This window comes from Phyllostomus hastatus, unplaced genomic scaffold, assembly GCF_019186645.2.
Source record: "Phyllostomus hastatus isolate PE091 unplaced genomic scaffold, TTU_PhHast_1.1 phas_contig_1, whole genome shotgun sequence".
NCBI lineage: Eukaryota > Metazoa > Chordata > Mammalia > Chiroptera > Phyllostomidae > Phyllostomus > Phyllostomus hastatus.
In genome coordinates, this window is record NW_025333498.1 from 29,542,219 (window position 1) to 29,568,221 (window position 26,003).

General features: G+C 34.9%; 1 protein-coding gene across 2 annotated transcripts in view; it reads left to right on the plus strand.

Moving 5' to 3' along the window:
* BAZ2B (bromodomain adjacent to zinc finger domain 2B) overlaps window positions 1-26,003 on the plus strand; it is a 364,968-nt gene that overhangs the window by 20,916 nt on the left and 318,049 nt on the right. The gene's annotated exons all lie outside the window — the stretch shown is intronic.

Consider the following 26,003-nt stretch of genomic DNA (forward strand, 5'->3'; position numbering starts at 1 on the left):
CATTAAGAATCTGACAGAACTTCGTGCAGGAAAAAGAAACAAAATATTTACAAAAGGATTAAAAGATTGGATAATGGAAGTAATGGCAAATGCATGATTCTGAATCTCCCCACACATCCTCCCCAAAACAATAAAGAACAACAAATAAAATGACATAACCCATGTCTTAACATACTCTATTTGTATGGACTCATTGTATATTTATTTTATTCTTTGGTTTATAATCTGACAAATTTTTTATTTTGTCACTCAAATAATTCCAGTTTGACCACTGGGAGATCTGTTAGACTCCTATGGCTTTTTAAAAAAGAGATTTTATTCATTTATTTTTAGAGAGAGGGGAAGTGAAGGAGAAAAACATCAATGTACGAGAGAAACATCGATTGGCTGCCTCTCACATGCCCCCAACCAGGGACATGGCCTGCAACTCAGACATGTGCCCTGACCCGGAACTGAACTAGTGATTCTTAGGTTTGCAGGACAATGCCCAACCCACCAAGCTACACCAGTCAGGAGTCCTATGGTCTTTTGACATGTTGCCGTCTTTTTGGTTTCTGAGCACTTCCTTGCTTTTTGCCTTGTCATATTTTCCCTGCCATAGCCCAACAATTAATTATTTTTCCTTTTATTGGAGAATGGTATTTAGAAACCAGGATCTTGGCATTGGCACTGAGTGGTTTGTACCATTTTGTAGCTTTTCTGTAAGTTTGAAATCATTTCAAAATAAAGAGTTTTTAAAAATGAGTTAAAAGTTGTAAGCTACATATCCTATTTGTTTTTCTTAAGTGTTCCACCTTAGTTAAACTATTGTTAGTTACCAAATGTTACATTTTTAAATTCTTAGATGTTTATTTTTTAAATAAAATTGTATTTATATTTTACTTAGAATCTGGAAATTATTATAAAATTATACCATAACCTCAGTAGAACATTTTTGTATGTTTTATTTGCATGTTTTAAAGAGTGGAAACACTTTGTCATATTTTCCTCTTATGAAAAACAGAGAGAGGTCTGTGATTAAATTCATAAAACTTCACATAACAAAACTAATAAGTGAGCAGTCTAGTTCAACAAGCATACATAAAAGGGCACAGCCTGGGCATAAAGGAAGGATATCTTGACGTTACTCATAACTCAAGCAATGACACCTCCAACCTCAAATTCCACTTTAGTGAGTTAGTATGATGTGAACAGCTTGGCCTGTTTGACAGGAAGTTCTGTATATGAAATTGTAGCATTTCTTAGGGAAGGTTTTAAAAATGCCGCATTGGTCTGCAACATACAAGAATACTACTACATCGGATGATTCCATTCTGTAGCATAGAAGACCATTTTAGAGAATAAATTATTTTTTCTAAAATAGACTAATCAGCCCTGGCTGATGTAGCTCAGTGCACTGAGTGCTGGCCTGTGAACCAAAGGGTCACTGGTTTGATTCCCAGTCAGGGCATATGCCTGGGTTGTGGGCCAGGTCCCCGGTAGAGGGTGCTGGAGAGGGAACCACACATTGATGTTTCCCTCCCTTCCCCTCTCTAAAAAATAAATAAATAAAATATTTAAAGTAGACTAATCAATTAGGAAAGTATACAAATGAGAATATAGCTATGTTTTAACTCTTAGTGACACTAAGGGTATGAACAACTAATGTAAAAAGTAATATAAATAAAGACAATTAAGGTAACAAATACATAATATAACTTGTATGGCCTAATTTCATTTTTATATAAAAGATTTATATACATATTTGTACATACATAGAAAATTTCCAAATCATTGTCAGTCTGTAGGTTGATACTATTTGGTGTTTTACAAAAGCAGTTCAGTAAGTCACAATGAACATTTTTTTCAAGGTAAGTAGAACAAAAATGTCAGTGTTTGTGTGTAATAATGTAATTACTATTACTGAAACATTGATTTCAGATGTTTATGTGCCTGAGCAAGTGATTTCTGGGTTGTAAATATATTTCTTATTTTGAATGGGGGTCAAATTTGAAAAATGTGGTTCTATAATTGCAGACCAGAAACACTGAAGAGTAGACTTTGGAGAATATGAGAGAGGTTTGGGGAGAAAAGGTCTGGAAACTAATTTCTTTAACTTCTTTATACATGTTTATAACCAGTACAGACTGACAAGCAAAAATCATGTAAATTGATGATCTAATTTACAGCTTCCAAAGTACAGTGCTGTTGGGTCTTTTTACCCAAGGTGTCTCTGCCTTATCATTTTTCTGTGCAGGCTTCTGGAGCTTGACATCAGCTCGCTTCTAGCCTTTTACATAAGCCTCATTCCTTAGAGCTGGCTAAATGTGCTATTGGGGATACTATGTAAAGTGAACCATATTAATTTTCTAACATTCTTTATGCCCCCATAAAATCTAAATAATGAAATAATTTTTATCCCAATATTTTACATTTTAAAGTTGTAAAAATTTTTTATTTATTATTGTTGGGCCTCTGCTATTGTTGAAATGCCTGCTCTCAATCTTAATTTTTATTCTTTTAATTAATCTGCTTTTTTTTCTGATAGATTTAAGATTTACTCTTTATCCTTAATATCCCATATTTTCATCATGATATGTCTGGGCGTGACTCTCTTTATTCTACTTATGCATTATCAATCTGTGGATTTAAGTATCTCCTTAACTCTGAAAAATTTTCAGTTATTGATTCAATATTATTCCTCTATTACTTGCTAAGTAATTTCTGGGATTACTAGGTATATTTTGGGACCTTTAAAACTATCTGGATTCTTGCCCTGGCTGATATGGCTCAGTAGATTGAGTGCTGTCCTGTGAACCAAAAGGTCACAGGTTTGACTCCCAGTCAGGGCACATGCCTGGGATGTGGGCCAGGTTCCCAAATGAGGGCGTGTAAGAGGCAACTGATGGATGTTTCTCTCATACATTGTTTTTTCTCTCCCTCTTTTTATCCCTCCCTTACCCCTCCCTCTAAAAATAAATAAATGAAATCTAAAAAAAAATTATTTAAAACTTTCTGGACTCTTAAATGTGTTTTTCTATTTTTAATTCTATGTCTCTATTGATAATTTATCCTATCATTTTGGTAAACAGTATTGTCTAACCCAGAAGTATCTCTTCCACTTTTTTTTAATGAATACTTTTTGTTTATGCAATGGGTAACTATGTGCTCCAGAAAGGACGTAAGGGGTACAACAGGCACATTGGAAGACAATTTGGAAGTTTCTGAGAAAGTGAAACATGCATGTTCATGCAAACTAGCTACCCTGTTTGTAGTTGTTTACCCAAATAGAAGTGAAAACTATGTTCACCCCAAAACCTGTACATCAATGTTTATAGCAGTAGTAGGCTATATAATAGAGAGGCAGGCTGAATAATGCTTTCTCCCAAAATAGCTACATCCTAATTTCTAAAACCTAAAAATGTTATCTTACTTGGCAAAAGGGACTTGCAGATATGATTAAGTTAAAGATCTTGAGATGGGGCAATTTTCTTGGATTATATGGATAACCCCTAAATGTAATCACAGGAGTTTTTATAAGAGGGAAGCAAAAGGGTTAAGAGGGGAGAGGGTGGCAATGGGACAACAAAGGAAAGATTGGAGTACTATGGTCAGGTACCAGAGAATGTTCAATCTTCAGAAACTGAAAGAAGCCAGGAGCGCTTTGAAGCTCCCAGAAGGAAACAGACCTGTCATTACTTTGATTTTAGCCCTATACAAGTCATTTCAAACTTCTGACATGTAGAACTAGAACTTTGTGGGGTTTTTTTTAAAGCAACTAACAATAAATTTTATTGTTTACTTGATGATAGACTCTGGACAAAGTGAAGACAATGGATACAATGGCAATGCATTTAAACTCCTATCCAACCAATGTGTTACAAATTTCCAGTGGTTCATTAATATTTACATACTGAAATGTAAAATATATTAAAACATCCAAGTCATATTAAATATTCAGATTTTTTGCTGTACAATGCAATGTTTGTTAAAAAATTTTTTGTAATGTGTGTTCTGACAGTAGTTCAAACACAAAATCAATGCCTTGCTACCCTTCCCCAAAGTCTGGTTCTGGGGATTGCAGTATTAGAGAAATGTGCAAAAATAAAAAGAGATTTAGAGCCAAGAAACAAAGCATTTTCCATATTTTAATGCATCAAGGTGCAAAAATTTCAATCCCAAAAAGCCAATCATTGCTACAAGCAGATAAATAAAACAGATTTGACAACACTTTTATAATCAAACCTAACTAACATTATACCAAAAGTGTGTTTGTGTACTCACATATTTTTCTTTCTTAAATTATATTTTATTTATCATGCTATTACAATTGTCCTAATTTTTCCCCCTTTGACCTCCTCCACTCAGCACCTCCCACTCCCTCAGGCAATCCCCCCACCACTGTTCACATCCATGGGTCGTGTGTGTAAGTTCTTTGGCTACTCCATTTCCTATACTGTACTTTATATCCCTGTGGCTATTCTGTAACTACCTGTTTGTACTTCATAATTATCTCACCTCTTCACCCATTCTCCCTCTACCCCCTCCCATCTGGCAACCATCTGGTAACTAACTTCTCTTCTCTTGCTGCTTTTAAGAGTCTCTCTTTATCTTTAATCTTTGGCTTTTTTAATTATGGTGTGTCTTGGAGTGAGCTTCTATGCATCCATCATAATTGGGACTCTCTGTGCCTCCTGGTCTTGCATGTCTATTTCTTTCACCAAATTAGGAAAGATTTCTTTCACTATTTTTTCAGACAGATTTCTAATTTCTTGCTTTCTCTTCTCCTACTGGTACTCCTGTGATGAGAATGTTGAATCTCTTAAAGTTATTCCAGAGGCTGTTTATAGTATCCTAATTTTTTTTTTTATATTCTTTTTTCTTCTGGTTCTGTATGGTGGTTTTTTGCTTCCTTATGTTCCAAGTCATTGGTTTGATTCTCGGATTCATTTACTCTACTGTTGTTTCCCTGTAAAGTGTTCTTTATTTCAATTAGTGTATCCTCTGTTTCTGACTGGGTCTTTTTTATGCTGTTGAGGTCCTCACTAAGTTCTTTGAGCATTCTTATAACCAGTGTTTTGAACTCTGCATCTGATAGATTGCTTATTTCCATTTTGTTTAGCTCTTTTTCTGGAGTTTTGATCAGTTCTTTCATTTGGGCCATGTTTCTTTGTCTCCTTGTTTTGGCAGCATCCCTGTGTTTGCTTATATATTTTAGGTAGAGCTGCTTTTGACTCTGTGTCTTGGTAGTGTGGCCTAATATAGTAGATGTCCTGTAGGGTCCAATGGCTTAGTCTCCCCAGTCACCCAAGCTGGGTACTCAAGGTGATGGAGTCTCAGATATGGTACCAGCTTGCCAGCTCTGTGGGGGGAGGGCTTAGTAAAGGGACAATGGCCTCTGCTGGCCTTGATGCCTGACACTTCAGTTTCTCCATGTATACCACTGGTGCCTTTCAAGCTTCTGCCCCAGTGCTGGAGCTCGGAGGGAGTGAGTTTGAGTAGGTGAGTCCAAGTAGGTGAGTCCACGTGAGGGTTCTTTAAGAGGAACTACTTGGGGCTCCATGAGTTTTGTCCACCAACTCAATCCCCAGTGGTTTTTGAAGCCAGTTGTGAGGACTTATTTTCCTGGCACTGGAACCCAGGGCTGGGTGGCCTGGGTGGGTCTGGACTCCTTCCTGCTGAGATATCCCTCCCAAATTTTATCTATGTGGGTGTGGGAACAGCCTGTTTCACATCTGCGCCCCTCCTACCAGTCTGGATGGTTGTGATTTCTTTAATTCCATAGTTGTCAGACTTCCACTCAACTGGATTTCATGGTTGTCAGACTTCCATTCAGCTCGATTTCTGACATTCCTGAGTAATGGTTGTTCTATATTTTAATTTTAATTTTGATGTGGTTGTGTGAAGAGGCGAGTTATGTCTGCCTACACTGCCGTCTTCATAGGACATGTATACACACATATATTTATGCCATACCTGTTTTAGAAAAAATGGTACGTTGGTGAAATGCTTCTGAAAATATTCACTGATGTGTATTATCTACAGAACTTTATATATAAAAATTAAACTATTTTCAGTGAAATTTTATGTTCACATCCCAACTGAAAACTGTACTTGAAAGATACATAAGTCTACCTAATGGTTTCTGTCTGAAATTTTGGCTAAGGCCATTCACTTTCCAGGGGCTCTCTTTTTCATCCACTCTATGTCACTAGTACTAACATAAATAGATATTACACAGATGCAACCTAACATGCCTATGTGTTATTATTGGAGCTCTGTTAAAATGGGAGATAGTTTATAGTTGCTACAAAAACCACTTTTTAAAAAAATATTGTTTCTCTATTCCAAATTAAGCATTTACTTAAGACAGTAAGAGGCTGACGAGCCAGTCCATTTAGTGTCAATATCAATAGCCCTATAAGAATGACCTCTGTTTTGCAAGAGCTAGAAGTTTCCACTACAGTTGCAGTGCATCTGTCATCAATTTCGCTTAATAGCTCTTTGTCCCAGAACACCAGTGGAGTTCAAATATGCTCTTGAAGGTTCATCTCAGATATGAAAAAACATCTCATATAGACAGTATAAGGACATACAGGATAATAAAATTTCAAGTTGTCCTATCTTGGCTATTGTGAATAGTTCTACAATGCACTTGGGGGTGCAAGTATCCATTCTAGATCCTGTTTTTATTTCCTTCAGATAAATACCCAGAAATGGGATTGCAGGATCATATGGTAGTTCCATTTTTAATTTTTGAGGAACTTCCATGCTGATTGCCATACTAGCTATACAAATTTACACTCCCACCAACAGTGAACAGTGGTTCCCTTTTTTCCACACACTAAGTTAATCTAGCTAAGGTTTTGTCAGTTTTATCTTTAAAAAAAAATCCCTTTGTTTCATTGACCATTTATATTCTTTTTCTTGTCTTTATTTAATTTATTTCTGCTCTACTACTTGTTACTTTCTTTGTTCTACCCACTTTGGGCTTAGTTTATTTTTCTATATCCTTCAGGTTAAAGGTTGAAGGGTTTTTTGGTTATTATTTTTAGATCTGCCTTGTTTCTTAATGTGTTCATTTCCATGAACCTCCTACTTTGAACTGTTTTTGCAGCATCCCATAGGTTTTTAAAAATATATTTTTTAATTTTTATCTATTGATTTTAGAGAGAGAGGGGAAGAAAGAGAGAGAGAGAGTAAAACACTGACTTGTTCTACCTATTTATGCCATTGGTTGCTTCTTGTATGTGCTCCAACTGGGGATTAAACTTGCAACCTTGGTATTTAGGTTGTCGCTTTAACCAACTGAAGTACATGGCTAGAACCCCTAGGTTTTGATATGGTTCATTATTGTTTCAAGATATTTCTTGATTTGCCTTTTATTTATTCTTTGACCCATGGTTATTCAGGAACATATATTTCATCTTCACATATTTGTGAATATTTCAGCTTTCCAACTGTTACTGATTTCTGGTTTCATACCATTGTGGTTGGAAAAGATACTTGGTATGATTTCAATCTAAAATTTGTAAGACTTGTTTTGTGACCATTATATGATGTATCCTGTATAAAGCACAAAATGTTCCCTTTGTGCTTTAGAATAATGTGTATTCTGTTGCTATTGGCAGGAATTTTCTGTAAATATATTAGTTCCACTTGGTCTAAAGTATGGTTCAAGTTCAGTGTTTTATTTCTGAATTTCTGTTTGGATGATCTATAGTTGAAAATGGGCTATTGAAGTTCCCTGCTATTATTATACCACTTATTTCTCCATAGAGACCTATAGTATTTGCTTAATATATGTAGGTGCTCTGATACTGAGGGCATATATGAGTATATTTATGATTGTTATGTTTTCTTGATGAATTAACTTCCTCATCATTATGTAATGACCATCTTTGTCTCTTATTAAAGTTTTTGTGTTAAAACCTATTTTGTCTGACATAACTAACGTGCTCTCTTTTGGTTTCCATTTGCATGGTATATCTTTTGCCATCCCTTATCTTTGAGTCTCTTTGTGCCCTTAAAGCTGAAGTGAGTTTCTTACGGGCAGCCTATAGTTGGATCTTGTATTTAGTTCATCCAGGCCCTGTATGTCTTTTGATTGGAGAATTCAATGTTTACATTCAGAATAATTATTGATAGGTGAGATCTTATTAGTGTCATCATATTGTTTTCTGGCTGTTATTTAGTTCAATTATCCTTTTTTCTTCCTTGCTGCCTATTTTTGTGGATTTATGGTTTTCTATAGTGTTATGCTTTGAGTACCTTCTCTTTATCTTTTTGTGTTTCAGTTGTAGGTTTTTAATACATGGTTACCATGAAGCTCATATAAAAGCATCTTATATATACAAGAGTTTATTTAACTCTGATAACAGTTCAAATTATGTTTTTGATATCACCATTTATATCTTTTTGTGTTGTTTATACTTTAACAAATTGTCAAAGCTGTAACTGTTTTTAGCACTGTAATCTTTATACTAGAGTTAAGTAGTTAACACATCACAGTATTGCAGTATTAGGGTATTGTGAATCTGGCTGAATGCTTACTTTTACTAGTGTGTTGTATATGTTCCAATGTTTTCATGTTACTAAGTAGCATCCTTCTTTCTTTTTTAATTCTTTTCAGGTTGAAGAACTCCCTTCAGCATTTCTTGTTAAGCATGATTACTGGTGATGAATTCCCTCAGCTTTTGTTTACTAGGGAAAATCTTTATTTCACCTTCAATTCTGAAGGGCAAGTTTACTGAGTAAAGTTTCATAGTTGGCAGTTTCTTTCTTTTAGTACTTTGAATATATCATCCCATTCTCTTCTGGCTTACAAGGTCTGTTCTGAGAAATCCATTGATAGCTTTATATGGGTTCCCTTGTATGAAAGCATTTTTTGCTCTTATTGCTTTTAAAATTTTCTTTGTCTTTGGTTTTGGCCAGCTTTTTTTTTATTATTGTCTTGAAGAAGATTATACTATATTGAAATTTAGCATTGTGAACTTGGATGTCCAAATATCTTCCCAGATTTGGGAAGTTGGTATTCATTATTTCTTTAAATAAGCTTTCTACTCCATTTTCCCTGTCTTCCCCGTTTAGGACTCCAGTGATGCATACATTAAGTTATTTGATGATGTCCCATGATTACCATAGAGTTTCTTCAGTCCTTTTCATTCTGTGTTATTTTTGCTTCTGTGATTAGAACATTTCAATTGATCTGTCTTCTAGATGTATGTTCTGCTTGTTCAAGTCTACTGCTGAAGGTCTCTACTGAATTCTTCAGTGCAGTCAATGTATTATTTGGCTTCCAAATTTTTGTTTGGTACTTTTTTGTGTTTTCTGTTTATATACTGAACTTTTCATTTTGTTCTTTTATTTTCATATAGATGTAAAGTTGTTTATGTTCTTTTGTAGCTCTCTGAGCATCTGTGTAACAATTATTTTGAATTCTTTTTTGGGTAATTTCTGAATCTCCATTTCTTTGGGGCTAGTTACTAAAGTTTATTGTATTCCCTTGGTGGAGACATTTTCGCCTTATTTTTTTTGATCCCTGTAGCCTTGTGAAGGTATCTGCTTATTTGGAGAAGGAGTCGCCTCTTCCAGATATTACAGATCGACTCTGGTTAAAGGAAGCCTTTCACTTGTCGGTAGGGGCATGCTGGATCATGTTGTAACCTTGGTACTAGTGGTGCAGGGTGACAAGTATAGGATATGTAGCAGTACAAAGTCCAGCAAGGGCATGATATCTCTTTGGTTCAGGCCACTGGGGTCCATAGCATTGACAACTGTGTTGGCCTGCTGAGCACTATAGGAGGTCTGCAGTGGCAGCAAGGGCTGTTGGTATTCTCATTGGCTTTTCAAATCTGGCCGCTAGGGACCAGGGCAGGCAGTGGTGGACACTGGAGCCAGTGGTATGCACACACTTGGCTGCAGGATCAGCTGTGTGTGTTTATGTAGTGGCAGGGCCAGTTGTAAACATACACATAGTGATGGAGCCAGGGCAGGTAGCAAGGGCTGGGGCCAATTATAGGCTTACTGGAAACTGCAGAGGCTCTGTCAGTGTGCCGTCCTGTGACTTCCCACTCTTATGCTGGTTGTGTACATTCCAGTGGAGGCTGGTCATAGGGTTTGGGCTGGGGATATATAAACGCACAGCTGGAGTGGCTAACTGTAGGTGAGCATCATGGTGCCAGCTAATGACAGGCAGGGTCTGAATTGTGCCCACAAGCTGCTGTAGAGCCCTGGCTACCTGTGTGCTCATCTATAAATGCCTGTACTCCCCCAGGTCGGGGACTACACTGGAGGCTGTTGATAGGTGTCAGACCAGTGGCATGCAGGTGCATAACTGGAGGGGCTAGTCCTCAACACAGTAGTGTGAGTTAGCCAGGTGGGTCTAGGCAGGTGTCTTGCACTCATGTAGCTGTAGAAGTCCAAGTTGGCTGTGGTTGTACTACTAGACTGTCAAAGGACAGGGAGAGAGAGGGACTCAGGAATCTAGTGTCATACACTTGTGCATGTGCAGTGGGCTATTGTTAGCTAATTCCTGGGGGACAGAATCTGGTAAAATCTGCTGGGGAGATCCTTGGAGACTGCTGGCTTTTGGCTTTGTCAGTGGTAAAATCCGCTGAGTTTGACTGCAGAGCAGTTCTCTGTGAACCTACATCACTCATGCTGCTTATCTATTAGTAATAGCCTCTGCTCTTCTTCCTTACACTTAGCTGTCTCTATAGATACCAGGTTTGCTGGTCTGGGCAGGCTGAAACTGAAGCAGTACCTTCATGCAGTGTCCCAAGATGATGGAAAAGCTAGTCGCTCACCCTGCTCTTTCTTTCCTGTTGAGAGTAACTCTTTCTATCTGGGGAGTTCCTTCTGGGTGCTTGGGGGATGGAATGATGTAGGCAAAATGAAATTTGTTTTCATTCTCTTCTTGTGTGATTATTATTCCACTGTGTTGCTAAAACTTTCTCAGTACACTTCAGAGATCTTGCAGAGTTGATTTGGTGTGTGGATAGCTGTCTAAATCCTTGATCTTTTTGGAGGGATGGGAAAACTGGGTACTCCAATGCCACCATTTTACCCACAACCTCTCCTAAAATTTTATCTACTTTTGTAATGTGTTTCAAACATAGGGAGTCCAAATATGTACTTACAATATCAGAATCTAACATTGATGTTTAACAAATAGGTAGTATGAAGACATAAAACTTAGACTTATCATCAAATCAGTGCCAGACATTAACTAGAAGAATTAGCTTAATACAATGGGTGACAAATACCATTTTAACAGTTACTTAAGTGACTGTAACCGTCTTCCTCTTCTTCTTCCTTTTTATACTAAGATCAGGCTCCTTTTGCTCGTATGCTTTAGATTTTTTCCTAGTACTAATGGCTGCCCAGAACTACCCTGTCAGTCTTTCTTTTATTCTGTCTTGTGAAAAATCACAAATTTGTAAGGTAATAGGCCTAGGATTAAGAACAAACAACAAGAGTTGGTGAAGATGTGGAGGAAAGGGAACTACTGCACATTGTTGGTGGGGTTGCAAATTGATGCAGCCACCATGGAAAATTATATAGAGGTTCCTCAAAACTTAAAAATAGATCTACCATACAACCCAGCAATTTCACTTCTGGGTATTTATCTGAAGAAAACAAAAACGTGAGTTCGAAAAGATAGATGCCCTCTTATATTTATTGCAGCATTATTTACAATAACCAAGATACAGAAGCAACCTAGGTGTCCATCAATAGATGAATGGAAAAAGATGTGAGATACACACATATACACACAAAATGAAATATTACGGGGTCATAAAAAGTGAAATATTGCCATTTGCAACAACATGGATGGGCCTAGATGGTGTCATGCTGTGGGAAATAAGTCAGAAAAAGACAAATACCATATAATTTGACACATATATGTGGAATCTTAAGAAATGAACAACCAGAATAAAATAAAAACAGACTCATAGATACAGAAAACAAACTGATGGTTGCCAGAGGGGAGGGGTGAGAGGGTAGTGAAAAAGGTGGAGGGGGTTACAAATTCCCAGTTATAAAATAAGAACTCATAGGGATGTAATGTGCAACACAGGGAATGTAGTCAGTCATATATTAATTTTGCCCGATGATAGATGCTTACTAGACTTACTATGGTGATCACATCATAAGGTATGTAACTGTTCAAACACTATATTATATACCTGTAACTAATATGATATTGCATGTCAACTATACTTAGTTTTAAAAAAAGAATGCTACACACCATTATTTTTTCTGAAAGCTAAAATAATTTTATAGATATTGTAGTTTGTTGAGAATAATTAACCCTAAACCAGACATGGAAAATTTGTTGTTATTGGAGTCCCAGCTCTGATTATGTGGTAGTGGCAGCCTAGAGCTATGCCTTGAGCATTCTGAGGCCACATCAAGGCTGTACACCAAAGTGTACCTGATTGATTTACTGATATAAGCCATGCACAGAGGAAGAGGGAATAATGGCCTAATTATTTGCCACTTTCTTCCAAAGTTTTTAAGTATTTATGATAAGTGCCCATGTTTAGTGAAGTTTATTCAGTCTTTCTATTTCATTTTCCCCATATTTCAGTAGAAACAATTGTCTTCTTTTTTTTTTAAGTATAGTTTATTGATTATGCTATTCAGTTGTTCCTTTTTTTCCCCCCCTCCACCTGGTGCCCTCATTCCCTCCAGTATTCCCCACCCCTTAGTTCATGTCCATGGGTTGTACATATAAATCCTTTGGCTTCTCCATTTCCTATACTATTCTTAACCTCCCCCTGTCTATTTCCTACCTATCAATTATGCTTTTTATTCCCTGTACCTTTTTACCCACTGTCCCCTCTCCTGCTCCCCACTGATAACCTTCTATGTGCTCATTATTTCTATGATTCTGTTCCTGTTCTAGTTGTTTCCTTAGTTTGTTTTTGTTCTTTTAGGTTCAGTTGTTCATAGTAGTGAGTTTATTGTCATTTTACTGTTTATAGTTTTTGATCTTCTATTTCTTAGATAAGTCTCTTTAACATTTCATATGACAAGGGCTTGGTGATGATGAACTCCTTTATCTTGACCTTACCTGGGAAGCACTTTATCTGCCTTTCCATTCTAAATGATAGCTTTGCTGGATATAGTAATCTTGGATGTAGGTCCTTACCTTTCATGCTTTGAATACTTCTTTCCAGCCATTTCTTGCCTGCAAAGTTTCTTTTGAGAAATCAGCTGATAGTCTTATGGGAACTCCTTTGTAGTTAACTGTCTCCTTTTCTCTTGCTGCTTTTAAGACCTTCTTTTTATTTTTAATCTTGGATGATTTAATTATGATGTGTCTTGGTGTGTTTCTCCTCCGGTCCAACTTCTTTGAGACCCTGAGGTTCCTAGACTTGTATGTCTATTTCCTTTGCCAGATTGTGGAAGTTTTCCTTCATTGTTTTTTCAAATAAGTTTTCAATTTCTTGCTCTTCTTCTTCTCTTTCTGGTACCCCTATGGTTCACATGTTGGAATGTTTAAAGTTGTCCCAGAGGTTCCTAAGCCTCATTTTTTTTTTTTTTGAATTCTTGTTTCTTCATTCTGTTCGGTTGGATGTTTATTTTTTCCTTTTGTTCCAAGCCATTGATATGAGTCCTGGTTTCCTTACCTTCACTGTTGGTTCCTGTATATTTTTCTATATTTCACTTTGTATAGCCTTCACTACTTTCTTTATTTTGCAACCATACTCAATCATTTCTATGAGCATCCAGATTACCAGTGTTTGGAACTCTGCATCTGATTGTTGTTTAGTTCTTTTTCTGGAGTTTTGATTTGTTCTTTCATTTTGGCCATATTTCTTTGTCTTGGCACACTAGTTATGTTGTAAGGGATGGAATCTTAGGTATTTGCCAGGATAGGGCAACCTACTTCACTGCCTCGTGGTGCTATATGTGGGGGAATGGTCAGAGAGGGAACAATGCCACTTGCTTGGCTCTCTCCCCACTTTCAGTCAATTCTCCCACTACCCTAAAGTGAATTGCACCCTTTGAGGTGCTTCCCTGGTGTTGATTCCTGGGTGGGTTGGCCTATGTATGTTCTAGGACCCCATGGGTCCCACCAATGGACTCTCCTGTGAGACTGGCAGTTTCTCCCTCCTCTGCAACTACCACAGGTTTTTATAGCTAGAGGTTTTGAAACTTTATTTTTCTGGCACTGTAACACTGGGTTGTGTGGTCTGTCTCACGCCCCAATTGTTCCTCTAGGATTATTCACACGCAAATGTGGGGCCACTTAGTCAACCAGCTGCCACCTTGCTGTGCAGTTCCTCTCTACCCTAGCTTCCTGTCTCTTCCCTTCCTATAGTCTGAATAAAGTTTCTTCTTTAACTCCTTGGCTGTTGAACATCCATACAGTTCAATTTTCTGGCAGTTCTGCTTGTTTGTTTGTTTGTTTTTTAATTGGTTGTTATTCTTTTTTTGGTTGTGTGAGGAAGTGAGGCATATCTACCTATGTCCCCATCTTGGCCAGAAGCCAAAATAATTGTCTCCTTTTTTTTGTGGGGGGGGACACATAATTTTACATTTATTTATTTATTTATTTTATTTTTTTATTGTTGTTCAAGTATAGTTGTCTCTATTTTCACTCCACCATGGCCCCCAAGCCCACCAATCCCCACCTCAAAATAATTGTCTTCTCAATGGTAATTCCAAAATACTTATGATGTTATTTTGGCATTGAAAGTATTTAGTCCTGGCTGGTGTGGCTCAGTGGATTGAGTGCTGGCCTGTGAACCCAAGAGTCACCAGTTTGATTTCCAGCCAGGTACATGCCTCGGTTGTGGTCCAGGTCCTCAGTAGAGGGCACACGAGAAAACCACTCATTAATGTTTCTCTCCCTCTCTTTCTCCCTCCCTTCCTCTCTCTCTAAACATAAGTAAATAAAATCTTTGAAAAAAAAGTATTTACATTTTTACTTTATAAAAGTTGCATTTTTTATTACTTTCTGTATAAATATCTGACTAATGAAAGACTTTTAATAGTAAAAGTCTTACTTAATAGTAAGTCATCTACCTTTAAAAATTAGAAAGAGCCATGCCTGTGTAGCCTAGTGGTTGGAGTGTCGTCCCAACACACCAAGGTTGCATGTTCTATCATTGGTCAGGGCACATGCAAAAATCACCCAGTGAATGCATAAATAAGTGGAACAACAAATCAGTGTTTCTCTTTCGCTCTCTTCCTCTCTCTCTCTAAAATAAATCAATGAAAAGTTTTTAAAAAGTGAAAATGATACATAAAAATGAGAAAGAACCTAATCAAAAATGCTAATGGACATGCTGTTCATAATCACCCCAAGCTGGAAACAACTGAAAAGTTCCTCAGTGCATGAGTATATAAACAAACTCCAGTATCCTCTTTACATTATACACCATCCCATATAATATATACAATGGAATGCTATTCAGGAATAAAAAGGAATGAAGTATTGATGCACAAAACAACTTGATTGAATATAAAAGGCAACATGCTGAAATGAAGCTAATCTCAAGAGGTTACATTTTCTTTGATTCCCTTTGTAAACTACATTTCAAAAGACAAAACTATATTGATAGAAAACAGATCAGTGGTTGTCAAGGTCTAGGGATTATGGGTATATATGCCTATAGTGAGTGGTACAGTTGAAGGGACTTTGGTGGTGGAGGATAGTGATAGTAGAGTTCTGTGTCCTGACTGTGATGGTAGTTTCATCTGTACATGTGTTAAAATGTATACAACTACTTCCAAAAACTCAAGTTAATATTATATTTTTAAACAAATGTTATAAAAGAATGTAGAATAGGATTTTGAGCTAGCTTCAGGTTGTAAATGTGCTATAGGAAGTGAATGGAAAATTCTGAGTTTTAAAGTAAAAAATCTGAAAAATTCTATATGCAAAAAAAACCAACAACCCTAGTGCATAGTAGTTTGGCAGTTGGGGTAGTACTTTGTGTTTTATTAACTTGGTTTGTATTGTGTAATGGAAAGGGTATAAAACTTCTGCATTATTGATACCTTTCTATCACTATTTGCTTGAGTGAACTCATGCAAGTCATTTAATTGCTCAGGTCATCAGGTTCTTTTTCTATAGAATGAGAGGTTTGAATCCTGTGCTTTTCAAACTGAAATACTCCTAATAAGCATTTTACTTCAGAAATGTGTTTACTTTAATACATAGCATTAAGTAAAATAGATGTTCTAGGAAAATGCTGTGTGGGGTTTTTTTTTTTTTTTTTTCCTTTTGGCTTCACATAGTTTCTGATATAACATTACATTGTTCAGCTGGAATAGCTTGAGACTAGATAACCTATTAGTAATGCTAGAAAATCTAATAATATCTCTCTTAGCTGTACAGTTTTAGTTTGTTTTAATTTTTGCCAGATAACCGTTTTGAGTTTTTATATTTTAAGTATTTATTTTTAATACTATGCAGAACAGCAACTTTAGACCACTAGGTGGGGATGTAAACAATGCAGCATTTGTTGTTTCTCTTGTACTTGGAAATAATTTGATATAGCCTTCAGCGTAATTCCCCAAAAGGAAGAGAGAAAAAAAATCCACAGAAGTACTTGTTTTTATTGTTCTAACTGTTGTGGTAATCTAGAAGTAGTAAAAATTAAGCTTCTGAATGAAGAATGAGGTCATCTGTGCTCAAATAACATTTGTTATAAAACTACAGTTTCCTTGAATGACTCTATTGTCACAATATGTGATATTCATTATTTTGTATGTTTATTTTGTCCTGCTAGATGTTTAAAGATAGATGTGAAATCAGAAATAAAATTTAGCAACAAAGGGGAAATAAAATTAACAAGAGACACAATTTCTTTTGGGATTTTCTATCCTCTTTTTGATACTATGAAAAAGAGTGAGTGATCATTGCCTCTTTTTAAAGATATATTTTATGATATTAGACTTCTACATATAATTAACAAAAACATAGCTACACAGAACATTAAGAATATTTTTAAGGAATTGCTTTATTACAAAATACCATCATGCTGTTTTGCAGTCTTTTAAAGAGTACTTAAAATTAGAGGAGTTTTATTTTTCTCTCTTAGCTCTAAAATGAGGGAGATATGTATATATTCAGAAGTTAAAATTGCCTTCTTTCTTGAGAATTTTCTTACTCCAGATTTTATATTTTACTAGTTTTCAGGCAAGTTCATGGTTACTGATAATTATATGAGTTTTGGTATCTATAGGTCATATAACTATTGAAGCTTACCTTGCAGCACAGCACAAGACTTCTGTCCAATAAGGACTGACACCCATTTTTCAGGAGTCTGTCTTGGGTTTTTAGTTGTTCAGTGCCTCATCCTTAGTATTATGACTCAGCTAAAATTGAAGGGCTTTACCATATTTATTTTATTTTAAAGATTTATTTAGCATAATTGGAATGAATTATCTGAAATTCTCAGGTAAAATTTAGCTCAGAAATGGAGATCTGAGGCTATGATACATTTAATATTTACATCGTAGTTAACTAAATGTAACAGTTCTCAACTGAGGTACCCTTCTTGTAAATGAATGACCGCTTTTGAAACTGTTTAAATATATGTAGCATAAAATTTACCATTCTAAACATTTTATAAAATTGTAGTAACATATCCATAACATAAATTTTATAATTTTCACCAGTTTTAAGTTTCACATTGTTGTGCAACCATCTGCTGTTTCCAAATCTTTTTTATCACCACAAACAGAAACTCTGTAACCATTCACAAGTAACTCCCCACTCCCCCAGCCACTGGTAACCTCTAATCTAATTTCTGTCTGTATGGATTTAGCTTGAAGGACGCAGTTCTAATGACTGCATATTTTTAATTTTTCCACTTGGATGAAAAACATTTAAGGTCTGCTGTTGTCATTTAGAAGAAATAAAATAAAACAATTGAACAGGACTATGTAGAATACAGACACAAATAGCTGTGAAGCATCACAAAGAATAAGTCACTAGTATCAGTAAGTTCACTAAACATTCATTGTTAGTGTTTTCCAAGTATTTGCAGGAAGAAGAAAGCTTAGAATTGTTTTGTATGATGATGTGTTTTTTCTTAGACAAAAATCAAAGAACATACATAGACAATTAAGATCCCCATTTTATTCACACCCTGATGACAAATATAATGAAATAATATAAGATAAAATAGAGGTATATGAATTAGAAGGAAAAAGGATTTAAAAGTTGTTTTGTTTTAAAGGTTTGATTTATCAGTTTCAGGCCATACTCAAGTCACATTTGTTTAAAAATATCAACAGAAACAGCAAATAAATTGTATAAAATATTTTTACTGGTCTTAAAAATCTGCCTCTCAAGTAATACAATTTTTTACAAAAAGGGCTTGCACTGTAAGCCAGACATAGCCACTGGGTTTTTCTGAACAAGAGTAAATAAAGAATTTGAAAGATTTCTGTCAACATTAACTGTCCACATGTAGAATTTTGTGAAGAGGAAATTTAAGCCTCATTCATAATTTTTTTTAAAGATTTATTTATTTATTTTTAGAGAGGGAGAGAGAGAGAGAGAGAGAGAGAGAGAGAGAGAGAGAAACATCAATGTGCGGTTGCTGGGGGCTGTGGCCTGCAACCCAGGCGTGTGCCCTGACTGGGAATCGAACCTGCGACACTTTGGTTCGCAGTCCTTGCTCAATCCACTGAGCTACTGATTCATAATTTAATAAAAGGTTTTAGATTCCAGTGTTGCTAAATAGAAATAGACCAACAAGTGAACAGGGATTATAGAACTTTCTGTACTAAAATTAACAGTTTACTGCTGCTGTGACTTACTTGAAACCTCAATTGCCCACATTTTGGCACCATGCCAGGATTTAACTTGTTCTTCCAATGCCTGCTGAAATACCTATAGCTATTCAGAGCTTGAAAAAAAACTTAGTTAATAAAGCTCAAACTGGTAGCTTGAAACAGCTCTGCTGAATATTTTGGTGGCCACTGAGATGTGGATGTGGCTTTATGTCAGTGAGATCATAGGCAAGTGTGGCATCACTGGCTATAATATTTGACGAGCAATATCTAACATCTGTTTATTTCTGTTTCATTATTTGAATGTGTTGGACCATGTGTGATTGCACTGATATTTGAATAAAGTGAGATAAAAATTAATAGCTTGATTTCTTATTCTAACTGGATGTATTGAACTATACTGGTAGAGATAATTGGAGCCTTCATTGGGAAAAACTAATATTTCCTTATATTCTCTATTGAGAGATATGTTCATAAATATAAAAAGAATGGGAAATAATTAAATTATTTCAGGAAATCTAGAGAATCATTTTTCTATACATCATTTTAAATAAAACTGTACCTTCATTACCCCAGAAAAATATTTACTTGATGGTATTTTACTGTTTCTTGAGATGGACTTTCTTAGGTTTCATAATTCCGTAATTGGGATTATAATGTTTTATTTATGTTGCCATCATATTATTTACCTTGAACCCATTCCCTCATATCCAATCTTGTGTAGAAATGGAGAATAGTTCACTAATGTGTACTTTTTTTTCTGTTTCCGATTGAGCGATCAAATCAACTCTAAAATCAAAGAATTAAGAGTTCTTTGCCTTATTCAGCATTTATTAAATTACATTCTATTGTGCCTTCTTGTACTGAAGAGACTGAGAAGCTAAGAATTGCATTTTCTGAATCTCTTTCTGCTAAGGTTCTGGATTCACATTAGGTCTCTCTAAGAAGATGCATTCCTGCAAAATTGGAAGGCAGAAGTGAATGAGGACTACCTTTTTGCCCCTTTTGGCTATTGCTACTAGCCACCAGGTTCAAGATGTTCAGTGATTTTGTTCTGGGAGTCATTTTTAATTTCTTTTATAGAATGTGTTCCTCCAGCCCTTCCTGCGATTTTGTATTCATCTAATTTCCTCTGTCAAATGCCTTTGTCAATAGGAAAACAATAGCATCACCAGTAATTCTAGGAAAAGAAAAGGATCCCTAATATTGCCGTGCAAATTTTAGACAACACTTAAGAATTTATGGGGATAAATATTGGATAGAAAAAGAGGTAAACTGTTTCTGTTTGCAGATGGTGTCATTCCATATCCCAAAACCCCCAAAAGGTTTAAATTAAATGGATAAACTAGTAAAAAAAGAGAGAGAGAATTTAAATACAAGGTTATAAACTAAACATAAAATTAACATCACTTATGAGGGATCAAGCAAAAAGGAAAAAGGACTCATGGACATGAACAACAGTGTGGTGATTGCTGGGGGCAGAGGGGTATAAGGGGACTGAATGGTAATGGAAAAAAATAAAGATAAAAACAACATCACATAAACACAAATAAGTAGAGACATAATTTAAAAAGACTAAATTTTCAATAGCAAGAAAAAAATGCAGCAAAAAAGATCTAGGCATAAACAATACAAAGTGCCTAAAATCACATGAGATAAAATATAATACCCTCGGAAAGATACCAAAGAGGACATGAACCAATAGAAAAGCATACTGTTATTATTTTTTGGATATAAACCATCTAAATTTTTCCTACGTTTTCTTAATTTATAAATGTAAATTTAAACCTCAATACAACTACCCTCTGGATTTTTTGTTTGTTTGTTTGTAACAAGAAAAAGTGCTTTATAAAGTTTATTAGGAAGAACCAGAAAAACAAGAGTAACCTTGAAATTCTGAAAATGAAGAGAAATGAGGGAGGCCATCATTTCCAGATATTAAGATATATCAATATAATGCAGCTGCTGTAATTGAAATAGTAGTTCCAGCCCACTGAAGTACAATAAAAATTTCATAATTAGTCCCAAGTATATGTCTAAAAACAGCATTTAAAGTCACTGCTTTTAAACAAGTATTATTGGGATAAACTAGACAGACATATAGGGAAAGCTATAAATGAAATATTTCTCATACCATACACCAGAATAAATTTCAAATTGAACTGTGAAAATAGAAATGTAAAAAATGAAACCATGTATATACTAGAAAAAAACATGAATGAATTCCTGCATTATCTAAGAAGGGGAAATATTTTTTTTAGCCATGATAGTAAAAATGAACTTGATAAAATTGACTGTAGAAAAACAAGAAAATAAGTTCTTATCTTTCAAATAATAAGTATTTGTTTTTAAAAAAGTATAAAGTTTAATTTAGGGAAGAATTTTCTCTTCTGTGCCTTTTACCTCAGTTCATAACTGTTAGCATTTTCACATTTGCTTTATTTCTCTATGCACATGTACATTATTATTGTTATTGTTATTAATTTGCTGGACTATTTAAGAATAACTGCAGGTATCATGACCCTTTATTTCAATGTTTATCTTGTGAAAACAAGGATATTCTCTTACATTACTACAATATAATTATGAAAGTCAGTAAATTCATTATTGACACAATATTGATATGTAATAATATATAGTTTTCTTTCAACATTTGTCACTTTTGTCCCAAGTATTCTTTATAAGTTATTTTTCTCATATATAGTTGCACATTCCATTAATTTTCATATCTTGTTTGTCTTTAAAATCTGAACTACTTACTTCCTTAGCTTTTCTTTGTCTTTTATGAAAAATGACATTTTTGAAGTGTATAATCCAGTTGTTTTATAGTTTCTTTAAAATTGAGTTGTCTTGTTTTATAGTTGTCTTGTTTTCTCATTAAACTCAGATTATGTATTCTTTATAGCTTTATTGAAATATATTTCAAATTTCATAAAATAAACCCACTTAATATGTAGAGTTTAGTGGGTTTTAATATGTTTAGAATTGTACAACCACCACTACTATCTAACTTTAGAACATTTTCAAACCCCAAAATGAAACTACTGCTCATTCCAATTCCTGCTCCTTTCCTTACTGCTAGCATCCCAGTGCTAGGCTAATTGATTTCTGTCCCCATAGATTTGTTTATTCTAGACACTACATATAAATTGGATCGTAGGAATATGGGTATTTTTTGACTTAATGTTTTCCAGGTTCATCCTTGTAGAAACAAGGATGTAGAAATGTATTGCTATATCATTGTTTTTTATTACCAAATAATATCCCAATTTATGGATTATACTGTATTTTGTTCATTAATTGATCAGTTGATGGACAAGTTGTTTCTATGTCTTTGCTATTGTGACTCTTGTTTTTATGACCATTCATGTACAAGATTTTGTGTGATTATATGTTTTCAGTTCTTCTGGGTATAGGAATGGAATTTCTGGGGCACATGGTAACTATATGTTTAGCATTTTGTTAAACTGACAAACTGGTTTTCAAAGCAGCTGTACCATTTTACCTTACCACTAGCAATGTATGAGGTTTCCAGTTTCTCTACATCTTTTCTTTTTTAAATAACTTTCATTTTTTTTAATTGAGAGAGAAACATCAATTTGTTATTCCATTTATTTATGCATTCATCAATTTATTCTTCTATGTGCCCTGACTGGGGATTGAACCCACAAACTTGGCATACAAGGATGATGCTCTAACCAAATGAGGTAGCTGGCCAGGGCAAATTTCTCTACATCTTCCCCAATACTTGTTATTGTCTGTCATTTTTATTTGAGCTATCCTAGTGGGCATGAAGTGGTATCTTACTGGTTTTGATTTTGATCTCCCTAATAACTTATGATATTGAGCATCTTTTCATATACTTTTTGGTCATTTGTATATCTTTGAAGAAATGTCTTAGATCCTTTGCCTATTTTTAATTTTTTTAATAGTAAGTTCTTTATGTAATCTGGACAAAAATACCTTATTAGATATATGATTATCAAACATGTTATTCTATTCTGTAAGCCATCTTTTCACTTTCTTGTTTATGTGCTTTGAAGCACAAAAGTTTTTCATTTTAATGAAGTCTATTTTATCTATTTTTTTCTTTAATTGTGCTCTTTTGGTGCTGCATCTAAGAAGCCATTGCCTAATCCATAGTCATGAGGATTTATTCCTATATTTTCTTTTAGGAGTTTTATAGTTTCAGCTATTATTTTTAGGTCTATGATCCATCTTGAGTGAATCTTTTTGTGTACGGTATAAGGTAGAGGTCCAACTTATTCTTTTGCACGTGTGTATTCAGTTTTCAATATCATTTCTTCTTTCCCCACTGAATTCTCTCAGTACTCTCATCAAAAATCAATTTACCACAGATGTTAGTGTTTATTTTTGGTCTCTCAACTTTTTTTTATTGATCTCTATGTCTTTCCTTAAGCCATTACCATACTGTCTTGATTACTGTTGCTTTGTAGTAAGTTTCAAATTTGGGAAGTGTAAGTCTTACAGCCTTTTTCTTTATTTACAAGATGGTTTTAGTTTCCTCAGGTCCCTTGAGGGTTCCATATGGAAATTAGAATCAGCTTGTCACTTCCTGCAGGGACAGGGATTGTGGGGTGGGAGTGCAGGAACACAGATCAGATTTGAATGGGGATTGTGCTGAATCTCTTTATCACTTTGGGGAATATTACCATTTTATTAATGTTAAGTATTCAAAGCCATGAACGTGGCTATCTTTCCATTTACTTAGATCTTCTTTAATTTCTTTCGACAATGATTTGTCATTTCAAGTGTACAAGAGTTACACTTCTTTTGATACATTTGTTTATTGGTATCTCATTTTTTGAGCATTTCATTTCTTTCCTTTACAAGGAAAGGAATGCTTGCCCCGCCAGTGTGGTTCAGTCGGTTTGGTGTCATTCTGCAAAGCAAAAGTTCGGGACATGTACCTGGGCTGCAGGTTTGGTCCCTGGTCAGGGCACCTACGAGAGGCAACCAATCAATGTTTCTTGTTCTTTCTCTCTCCCTTCCCTCTCTCTAACAATAAATAAATAAATAAAATCTCTGTCTTAAAGATATTTTATGCTTGTCTTGTATATTTTTTCCCAAACTTAAAAATGAACTGTTCTTTTCCAAGGAGCTGTGGGTGCTCAGTGTGTTCTAAAATACTCCTTTTAGAGAGGAAACTAAAGCCATCTGAGTTTAAATGTTTTGTCTTTTGGCTTTCTGCAAATACTATTGTCTACTGCAATGAGCCAGAATTTTTTGGAGAATACTTCTTTCATGTTTGCAGTCAGGAAAAATAATAGTGCTCTGGAATGTATTATTGTGAGAAAGCAGGAATACTTTCCAAGATGTCTGGAAATACTGGCAAAGATTCCAGCTTCAAAGACCCTTTGTTGGCTAAATATTGATACTTAAAATATGAAAAAGAAGACCATGATTATAATAACTGGAACCAGTTGAATCTGTAAAAGCCCTAAGTTCTTGATGATGCTTAAAAGGAACAAACTGTATTCAGTAAATTTATTCTTATATATTTATCGGTATCCATGATCCCCAATTACAAAAAACACAGAAATATACTTCATTGTTGCTGGCTACGTGATAACTCACCAAGGATCAAGAAATGGACTGTGGAGAAACGGATTGGTGATTATGGTTCTTAAGCTGTATTTAATGTAAGAACTTCCCAAATACAAATGTGGTTGCAGGTATATTAAGAGAACCTTCAAGAAGTCTGGGGCCTGGGTTTAGACAAAGCTTGGCATTTGGTGTGTAACTCACCTGCCTTCCAATAAACTCACAGAAATATGCTAGGTGTGTGTTGTATACTTATACCAGGTTAGCTGTCAGAATCTCCCCAGAATCTTAAGCAATGGGAGGAGTCAGAAAGCTATATAACACTTCCCTTCCTCCACAAGAATAAAGTAGGTACTGCTTATCCATGCATAACCTTTACTGTTTGGATTATCTCACTGGCAAATCTGTATTTCCACAAGGATTCTAGGAACCCAGGATGCTGTACAGGATGCAGTGTTATCAAGTTTCTATCTTTTATATTTTAATGAAAGCATACAATTCAATTTTTATGTGTTTATCTTTCTCAATTGAGAGAACTTTAGGAAAGGAAAAGTAGATAATATTGACAGTTGAAGATTGTTTATGTAGAATGTGATCCCTTGGAACTAGTGTTTAGGTTATAGTTTATGTATTTAACTAGTAGGATAATATAAATTATCTAAATTATAATCTTTAAGTATATTCACAGTTCATCTTTATTTTTGAAGTGTGTACCATAAATCCTGATTTTTTAATTAATTTTGAGCAGTCTTATATTTTTAAGCAAAATTACTACTTTCTTGCCCCTAGAGAACTATTTTTATACCACATAAAAATATAGAATGTTTACTTATATGGAAAATGAAATAGCAATGTTGACTATACCATGATAACAATATTTAAAAAAACATGAAAAGCATTTCTGTGATGAACGTGAGTTGAAGAATTTTCAGTTCACTTTGAAGTCTGATAGCATGGCTGTATCCTTGGGCAGCTACCAAGAGAACCATTGTAAGAGTAGTTTAACAATATTATGTAAATTAGCATTAATTGTTTTACAAAAGAATTTGCTCTTATGATTACAAACTATATATCCCTGAGAAGTGGCCATTAGCAGGGAAAATACATGCTGAAAAGTAATTAGCATAAGCATTTCTGGCCTTTGATCTCAAAGACATAAATACATCAGATTATTTACTAAGACTATGTGAGCACTGTGTTTCTACTAGTTTAGCCAGTATCTTAAGTATCCCTGATGAATAGAGTTCATGTCACTGATTCATGATAACCCATGAATCTAATAGGATGCTGATAACTTCAGAAAGACTGCACAGTTGTCTGCTGTCTAATTGGTGAAAATTACCCCTTAAATTATAACTATCTAATCTGATCTGTTCTCTACTTTTAAAAATTGAAACTTTTACCTTTGAACTTATTTAAAAAATATTATACTATTTACTTTAAAAAGAATCTGACATAGCGCCTTATAGAAGGAGGCTAGTTTTTGAAATCTTGTATAGTTGCTTTTTTCTGCCTTAATGTGTGTCTCTCCTTCATGCATATTTTTACTTGGAATGGTCCTCTGGGAGAATTAAAGTATTGCCGAGGAGCTCTGATGTCTCAGTTGAATTATAAAACATCAACTTGTAAGTCAGTGGTTCTAACCATTCCAACATTGATAGCTTATGAATGAAAAAAGTAGATAGTAAGCG